The following is an 8,674-nucleotide window of genomic DNA, read 5'->3' on the forward strand; positions in this document are numbered from 1 at the left end:
TGCATAGTCAAGAAAAAGTTTTCAGTCTAGGAAAATCTTCGTGGTAAACACTGAAAACATTCTGGAATTCCCCAATTTAAGCTTTCCTTGGCCCAGAGCTTCAATATGAAGAATTGATTGTGATAACTCCTTTGCATTCCTTGTTTTCAGGAAGCTTTTCTATGAATGGTTCACTAGCTGCACAACTATCCACTCATAGTTTGCGGGCACCGCATGCAACTACCACCAACTGTAAGTCATACCGAGCTACTCAGTCTTCTTCATGAAGACTATTAGATGCTGATTCAGCTCTCTAGCATCCTGCTTGGAAAGGCTGGGAGTTGCTCACTAACCAAAAGGTAGTACACATTGCTATAGGTAGTACACACTGATTTAATAAATTATAATTAATAAATCTACTCTGACATCTATAGAACATTTAAAGTTTTTTTAAATCCCCTGTGACTTCATTTAGTAAAACAAATCATTTAGGTAAACACAATAATTGTATGTGAAAAATGGAGCAACTGAAGCTAAAAGTGGTTAAGTGACTTTGCTTTTCAGCTAGTTATTTGTCAAAGTAAGATTAGAAGTTGGATATCTTAACCAAACTGCCAATGCTTTCCTGATTTCACAAGACACCTTCCCTATATCACCTACCGTGTGCTAGAGGACCACGCCAAGTGCTTCAGGAGAAGAAAGAAATATATAAATCTCATTGTTCCTATTCTGATACTGTTTAAACTTACACTACGAAGATAATATGCATATATCACATACTTTAGTCATAATTAAAAAGACAGGAAGGCAGAAACGCAAACACCAAACTAGATATCCTGTTTTTCCCAAAGTGTAAAGCATCAGAGTTCTAAGTTTTGAATACAATATCTCTTTTAGACAATTGATTTTTGTTACTTCTTTAAATATAAATGCTATCATAAGCCTACTGTATGTAAGCGCACCTGAGAGCAAAAACTTACGCATACTCCGAGAATGACCCTGTATGGCAGAGACATCCGAATGTGTTTGCTGAGCTAGGGAATCTGGGAGTGGCCACTCCAGAGATTCATTCCTTGTTTATGAGTAACATCTGAGCCCCTAGCCCAGCCCGTGGAACATGTGGTGTAGAGGGGATTTGGAGGGGGGTGTTGAATGAAGGTTGCCAGGTGAAGGTTGTTAGGTAAATGGTGCTACGTGAAAGTGCTATATGAACTGCATGCCTCTCACAAATGGTTGTGGTTCTTCGGCCCAGCCTGCTGCCACTGGACTTCTCCCCTGTAGGTAAGCCCCCCAATAAAACTCCCTGTCTCAAAAAAAAAATTTCTTCCAATTTCTCAGTATTAGTCATGGTATTTTCTTGATGTAAAATGTGTCCGAAAAACAAAGATTGGAAGAATAAATAAAATAAAAAAGTGTCAGGAAAACAGGGCCTGAAAGAATAAATAAAATAAAACAGTACTTCAGAAACAGGCAAGCGGCATAACACTTCCCATTACTGGTCCTTTTGTTCTTCAGGATCTATGTATTAGCTCCCTCCCTCTGCATTTAGAGTAGAATGAGAACTAAATATCTTTAAAAATGGAAAATAAAATGAAAAACATGAAGTCCAAGATAAAAAAAAAAGGTAACTGCAGTGTGAATTCATCTTTCCTCCTTGTGGTTTACTTCAATTGCCACTAAAATGAGTGCTTGTACTGCAAATAACCTCTTCATTCTTTATCCCTTATAGATATGTTCTGTACCTTTTGGGAGCATTGTGAAAATAATATTTATGTTGGGAAAGTAATCTGCTTTGACATTACAGAACCAAAGCATTTTTAATGAGCACCAAGGGTATGTCTTTCTATAGGAATTTTGTTACAATACGTATTGTTAGAAAATCACTAGGACATTGTCTCATAAGTTCAAGGTAAAACCATTTATTATATATACCAGTTTACATATATCTAGTTAGATGTATGATTCATAACTTGATTACAATAGGAGTAAAACATATCACTAAAGAACTAGATAACTTTTCTACAGCATAACCATATTTTGATATTATTAGGTCTTTTAAAGATTTGTTACCTCTCGTTTTTTATATTCATTTATGCTGCTCAGATCAAACCAAGTAGGACATTTGCTGCTCAGTTACTAAGGAAGAAGAAATTTTAACAACTTGCCAAGTGTAGAGCTCCATTAAGTGACCGTAGGACTCCTTAGAATTGAAGAGGCTCCAAAAAAAGAGTATAGCATCCCGCTTTGATAAGCAACCTAGAATTTTTAAAAAGAGACTTTTGCTTATAAATTGTTGCAGGTTTTATTTAGTTTACAGTGTTGAAATACTGTTTGTATTTTGAAGTGCTGTATACAGTCCTGTAACAGGTACATTTACTAAAAATCAGTTCTTCAAGATGTTATACAGTCTTAAGCCATAAACTAACTGCTGTGTTCCAAACTTGCTACCAAAAAATAAATAAGTAAAATAAAATAAGACTCAATTATCCTCCTTTACATTTGAGGTTTTAATTTCAGAAATATTTCATTCAGATTACTTAGTGGAGAAAAAAAAAATCCAATTTGTATCTCTACCAGGACAAAATGTGATTTTACTTTTCACACGTTTGCATGGTAGCGAGATCTCACCAACAATGCTGATAATGCTAGATGGTGCATATCCCAAAAGCTAGGACAGCTTCGTGCATCAGAATCTCACATTTTCTTAAGGTAGTTTTTCCCAGAAAGTGATCATTATTGCCTCGTGTTCTGCTCAGGGATCATAAAGTCCTTCAAGAACATAGCTAGGTCTAATTGACTGTTAAATCATTGACAATAATCATAAAAGATATGTAAAGGTGTGTTGAATAACACAGTATTTGCTTTTTTTTTTTTGACTTTTGTAATCCAGAAATACATGAATACCTTAAAAGTAGTTTTTCTAATGAATGCATAAACTCATCAGTGTGATTATTTGTGTAAGTTACTGATTTACTTTTTAAAATATTTTATTTATCCACTGAAAATATATATTTTTAAACAATCACTTATATAATTTACACATTATTAATTTGATTGATAGAAACATACTCCTTAAGTAACCTGTTATTCATAATACTCATTTATTATCCAAAATATAATAAATATTTATAAGTAACATTGATGGGAAATATTGATAAATATTTTTAAGACATTCTTTTATTCTGTAGGTCATTTAATTATATTTCACATGGAAAATGCCTTTAGTTCCAAGACAGATACCTGACAAGTAAACAGTTTTAATCTGATCTTTTTTAGCTACATTTATTAGAATTCAGAATTGGAAAAGTCTAAGATTTCCCATGTCTATGACGGCTGTTCTCTACCCTGCCTTCTCTCAGAATTCAACTGGTCTTAGATTTAATTCAACTTTTCATATGCCCATCATTTTACTGTCAAAGTAGGCTGACAGATTCATTTTATCTAGATATATGCAGACTTGGTGCAAGGCATAGACGAAAAGGATCTGGACTGATGCACTCAGCTATCAGGCACCTTCTATGTACTGCTGAACAACCCATTCCAGGCGGGGTTCAATGTCATGATTCACTGAGAGTTTGGCCCACCCAGGAATGGGGGCAAAGCAAAAAATGACAATACTTTTAACAATATTTCAAGAAGACAATTGTTGAAATGAAATACTCAAATCAGTTTCTTTGAATTCGTCCCAGTGGATTGGTGACAGGTAGAATGCTGCTCTAATGAATTAGGGGAAAGTGATGGTTGCTTGAACTATATTGATGTGGTGGAGAAACAGAGAAGAAGAGAAATTGGGAAGCTATTGAGAAAAATCAATAGGACTCGACCAATTGATTACACAGGTTAAGCGAGAAAAGAGTCACTGATGACTTTTATATTTTATATAAATTTTCATCCATAATTATCCATAAAATTGTCTGACAAAACAAAATGATATACTCAGTAGAACCTGAGATATAGCTCTTGTACTCCAATAAAATTCTGTTCACTATAATGCAACTTACAATAATGTGAAATGTTGGAAACAGGAATACTACTGGATTATCAAGGAGTCGGTCTTCTGAAAGAGTTCAAATAGTTTCCTAAAGAGTAAATAAGGCGTGAGTGATGTTGGGGCTATTCTGGTACAAGTGAGTCAGGTAATAAAGGCAGGGCCATTTGCTATCATGTACTATCCACTCACATTCACATCGAGTGCTCACAGGAGTGTCTTCAACTCTGAATGTACACGATGCTGTGTTTCAGTCTCAAAGTTCTGATACAGTGTTTTAGTCTGAAAATTCTGTCTCTGAACACTTTTGCAGTCTTAAAGAATATGGACAGCCTCCAAACCATTGGTGTTATAAAATATTATGTCTCTTTATATTTCCTGTATTTAAAATTAAAACTCCACACAAACACACACGCGCACACACACACACACACACATTATTATGTATGTCAGTCAGAGCGGTGACATCTTCTCTCACCATGTAGCCTCAAAGAAACTCCACTGTACCTGTGTGAGAGAAAGACAGTAGAAAAATTCACATAGCAAGCAGGTTAGTATGAAAGTAGCACAATCCTTTAAAAGGATGGCATGGATCATCAGGCATCCCCACACAACACTTTGAGAACCACTGCTGCAGTGTTAATAAAATGAATGGTATTTATTGGCCATCTACTGTGTATGACAGAATATGCTAGAACCTGGTCATATATTGTTATTCGATTTTCAATAGCTTAGAGAATGTCATTTTCATATAACATTTGGGCAATTGATGTCTAATGAGAAAAATGTTATTTGTCTAATGTAATGTTACAAAGCCAGATCAATCTGCATCCAGAATCCATCTTTCCCCTATACATTATAATTTTACCAAGTAACAGTTAGTCAAATGGTGTTTCTTTAGAAATAATTATGAAAATTGCATTGGGAAACAATGTTGCCAGTACAAGATCTCTAAGGTTTCCTCCATATGTTTTTTTCTGCTTCTTATATAAGTGTCCAGTACTTTTTGGGATTAAAAAATCAAGTAATTAACTAGGCATCTGGAACTGACATATTTAGTTTTGTCTAACTAGTGGAGGTTTATATATGAGAGTTTCTTCATAAATTTATTTCAAATTTCACTTACTTTTGTGATAAAAACTCATTTTTCTAGAATCACATGTTCCAGCCCCCAAGTTGAAAATCCAGGAGTGTGTGTTTGTATATGTGTGTATATTTTTAAAACTTAATTAAGAAAAATATAGTTTAAAATTTATTCTAAAATACTGGTAATAATGCTAATATAAGACATGCCATGAGCAGAAAAAAATGATTTCTTGAAATAAAATTTAATAGAGTTTGGTCTTAAGTTGATTGGCCTAATTTTAGTGCTAACATTTTCATTTCTGGATTTCAATTTAGAAAGACAGCCAAAAATTATTCTTCTTCTATCATAAACTGTTGAAACAGTGTAAGATTTACTGGTGAGAGAGTTTATTAAGTATTAACTTATATGATCACAAGATCCCACAGTAGGCTGTCTGCATGCAGAGGAGCAAGAAGAGCAAGTCCCAGTCCCAAAACTGAAGAACTTGGAGTCCAGTGTTTGGGAGCAGGAAGCATCCAGCATAGGAGAAAGATGTAGACTGGGAGCCTAGCCCAATCTTCACGTTTTTCTACGTGCTCTATATTTGCTGGAAGCTGATAGATTGTGCCTACCAGATTAAAGGTGGATCTGCCATCCCCAGTCCACTGACTCAAATGTTAATCTCTTTTGGCAACACCCATACAGACAAACCCAGGATTAATACTTTGTATCCTTCAATCCAATCAAGTTGACAGTATTAACCATCACATTGTCTGTTAAATGATATACATATTCTGAAGATTTAACCGTGAGCACAATCAACATAAACCTTGACCTCACAAAGCACACCCTAGTTGAAGACATAGGCATTAAGCTAATAATCACAAAATAGGTACATATTTATTATAGCAGCGGTGTACTGCTACTAGAAAATACTCTAGGTTGAGAATCATATACTTTTACTTTAGAGATAATTTAAATGTGATGGTATACACCAGATTGTAAATAAAATTTGAGAAGATTATGCTATCACTTTTGAATTTGTATTTATGAGGAAGATGACAGTAAATTATAGCCAGGTATTTGGTCATTGTCATCTGTATTCAACAATTTTTGTCCACTTTTCTGTTGATTTTTGCTCTATTACTTATGGGTTTTTTGTTTTTTTCTTTTTCCTCATTTCCATGTTTGATTTCCTTGAAACAGGACTTATACTTTGGGGATTAGAACTAGTTACTTTGTGATCTTGGATTAAAGTCTTGACCTGATATAAAGACTCATGGTGGATGAAATTCAATGGATGAAAAAGCAAAGGTTTCTGGGAAGAGAAACCTAGCACATTCTATTTTTGCATCTTTAAATAGTAATAGTTCTGAGTCCCAGTTTTCTGTAAAATTATCAATGGATTTGTTGTGTTTGTATATATTCAGAAAGAATAAATTGGGATTTGGTGACCTAAATTCCATTTACATCATGTAATAGTGATGTGATCGTAACGTTTCTGAATTAATTGAAAAATTATTAGAGTGCAGGATAATGAATAGTCAACTACTAAACGTGATCTTTTGTATTAGTATCTATGTATTTCTTTAAGACTGTATCAAGTTCAGATTTCTTACAAAGAATTTTCCATTTTTATAGGATATATTAATAATAATACTAATGATAATGTATTTCATTATCATTACATACTGAGTGATTGATGATCTTCATGTTACATACTGAGTGCTTTCTTCACATGTGTGCAGGGGCTTTATTTTAAGAAATGCTATCAGAGAAAATGTATGTGAGTCTAGGAAGAATGTTACGGAAAGGAGAAAGACATCTTTTTTGTAGTCATTTATCCTGGGGTTTATCATAGAAGGACAAAATGAGCATCTCTGTGGACAAGTGGACTGCAGTCGCTCTGGGAGCCCTCTGAGATGCTGTATTGAATACACTCCAGGCTGGGCGCGGTGGCTCAAGCCTGTAATCTCAGCACTTTGGGAGGCCGAGGTGAGCGAATCACGAGGTCAGGATATCGAGACTATGTTTTCTAACACGGTGAAACCCCATCTCTACTGAAAATACAAAAAATTAGCCGGGGGTGGTGGCGGCGCCTGTAGTCCCAGCTGCTCAGGAGGCTGAGGCAGGAGAATGGCGGGAACCCGGGAGGCGGAGCTTGCAGTGAGCCGAGATCTCGCCACTGCACTCCAGCCTGGGCCACAGAGCGAGACTCCATCTCAAAAAAAAATAAAAATAAATAAAAATAAAAATTAGCTAAGTGTGGTGGCACGAGCCTGTAATTCCAGCTACCCGGGAGGCTGAGGCACGAGAATTGCTTGAACCCAGGAGGCAGAGGTTGCAGTGAGCCGAGATGGCGCCACTGCACTCCAGCCTGGTGACAGAGTGAGACCCAGTCTCTAAATAAATAAATAAATGGAATACACTCCAGATGGGAAAGAATAGGTTCTCATCCACGGATTCTCGTGACGCTGTTCAACTCCCTCACCATTTCACACTGGCCCACGATGAAATGGATGAACAAATTCCAGCAGGCAGGATACCAGCTGCAGGCAGAGGAGTCCAGGCAGAAAGTGAGCTGTGTGCCTGGGCTGCTGCAGCTGAGGTGAGGTGCTGTCGGTTCGTGCCTACCCACAGACGGTTGCCGTGGCAACACTGGAGTCACTTTTTTGGTCAAGAGAATGTGAAGTGGGTGCAAGAGACTTGGCATTTAGTAGAGATAGGGTTATTTCAGCATCTAGGCTACACTAAAATTGAATCCAGTTTCTTTGACCCTTTCTCTTGCATCTTGCTTCTATCTCAGGGAAAAGAGCTTCTATTTTGGAGAGCAGTGAACTAAACTTCTACTCTTTCCTGTTCAGCCTTCCAAATTTCCCCTTGCTTCACGCTTCTGGCAGGATTGGGCTTAGGAAGATTATTCACATCTCCATCTCGGGTGGGAACACTGGGTTCTTGATGAGGACCAGACCTGAGAATGGAAGATGAAACACTGGTAATCGCTTTTGGCATAGATGTTCAAGGAATTTGTGTTAACACTCTCATATTGACTGCCAAATACTTCATACTAAGGTTTATGGAGAAGACAGCAAAAATTTCATTTTTGATGCTAGAAAAATGAGTTTCATCTTCACCAAACTGATCAGGGCAGTGAAACTATGTTTAACAAGATGAGAAATTATGTGTGCCTATGTTGTCTGATTAATAACTAAGATCTATCTCACCCCTTATGTTGGCTATATATGAAAAAGTTAACATTTCGTTTACTTGCCATAATTATTAGCTGTGAAGATTTTAGTGCCAAAAATTTAGCTTTATGCTTATTGAATTTATTTTATATGTGAAGTAAACCTATATGTGTGTGTGTGTGTGTGTTTATTTCCATTTCTTAATTGTCACCTTGGTTCAGAGCCTTCATACATGATGCCTTTTCTGCTCAGAATTCATTCTCCAACCAAACTCCCATCATGCCCAGTAATTACTATTCTTCATTGATGTTTCAACTCAGGGAAGATTTCTAAAAAACCCTGCCCATTCCCCCAATAGAAGTGGCTATTTCCCTGTATTTCTCTTTATTATATATGAGTTTTTACATTTTTTAGTAATATATGTTTTCCCTACTAGCATAAATTTCATGAGTG

At 36.1% G+C, this 8,674-nt stretch overlaps 1 long non-coding RNA gene across 1 annotated transcript in view; it reads right to left on the minus strand.

Moving 5' to 3' along the window:
• Positions 1–4,187, minus strand: part of LOC105524080 — a 37,440-nt gene extending 33,253 nt beyond the window's left edge. Inside the window, exon 1 of the long non-coding RNA XR_001003692.1 lies at positions 3,981–4,187. This is a non-coding gene — a long non-coding RNA (uncharacterized LOC105524080). The remainder of the gene's footprint in view (positions 1–3,980) is intronic.
• Positions 4,188–8,674: the final 4,487 nt, after the last annotated feature.

This window comes from Colobus angolensis, unplaced genomic scaffold (assembly GCF_000951035.1).
Source record: "Colobus angolensis palliatus isolate OR3802 unplaced genomic scaffold, Cang.pa_1.0 Scaffold489, whole genome shotgun sequence".
NCBI lineage: Eukaryota > Metazoa > Chordata > Mammalia > Primates > Cercopithecidae > Colobus > Colobus angolensis.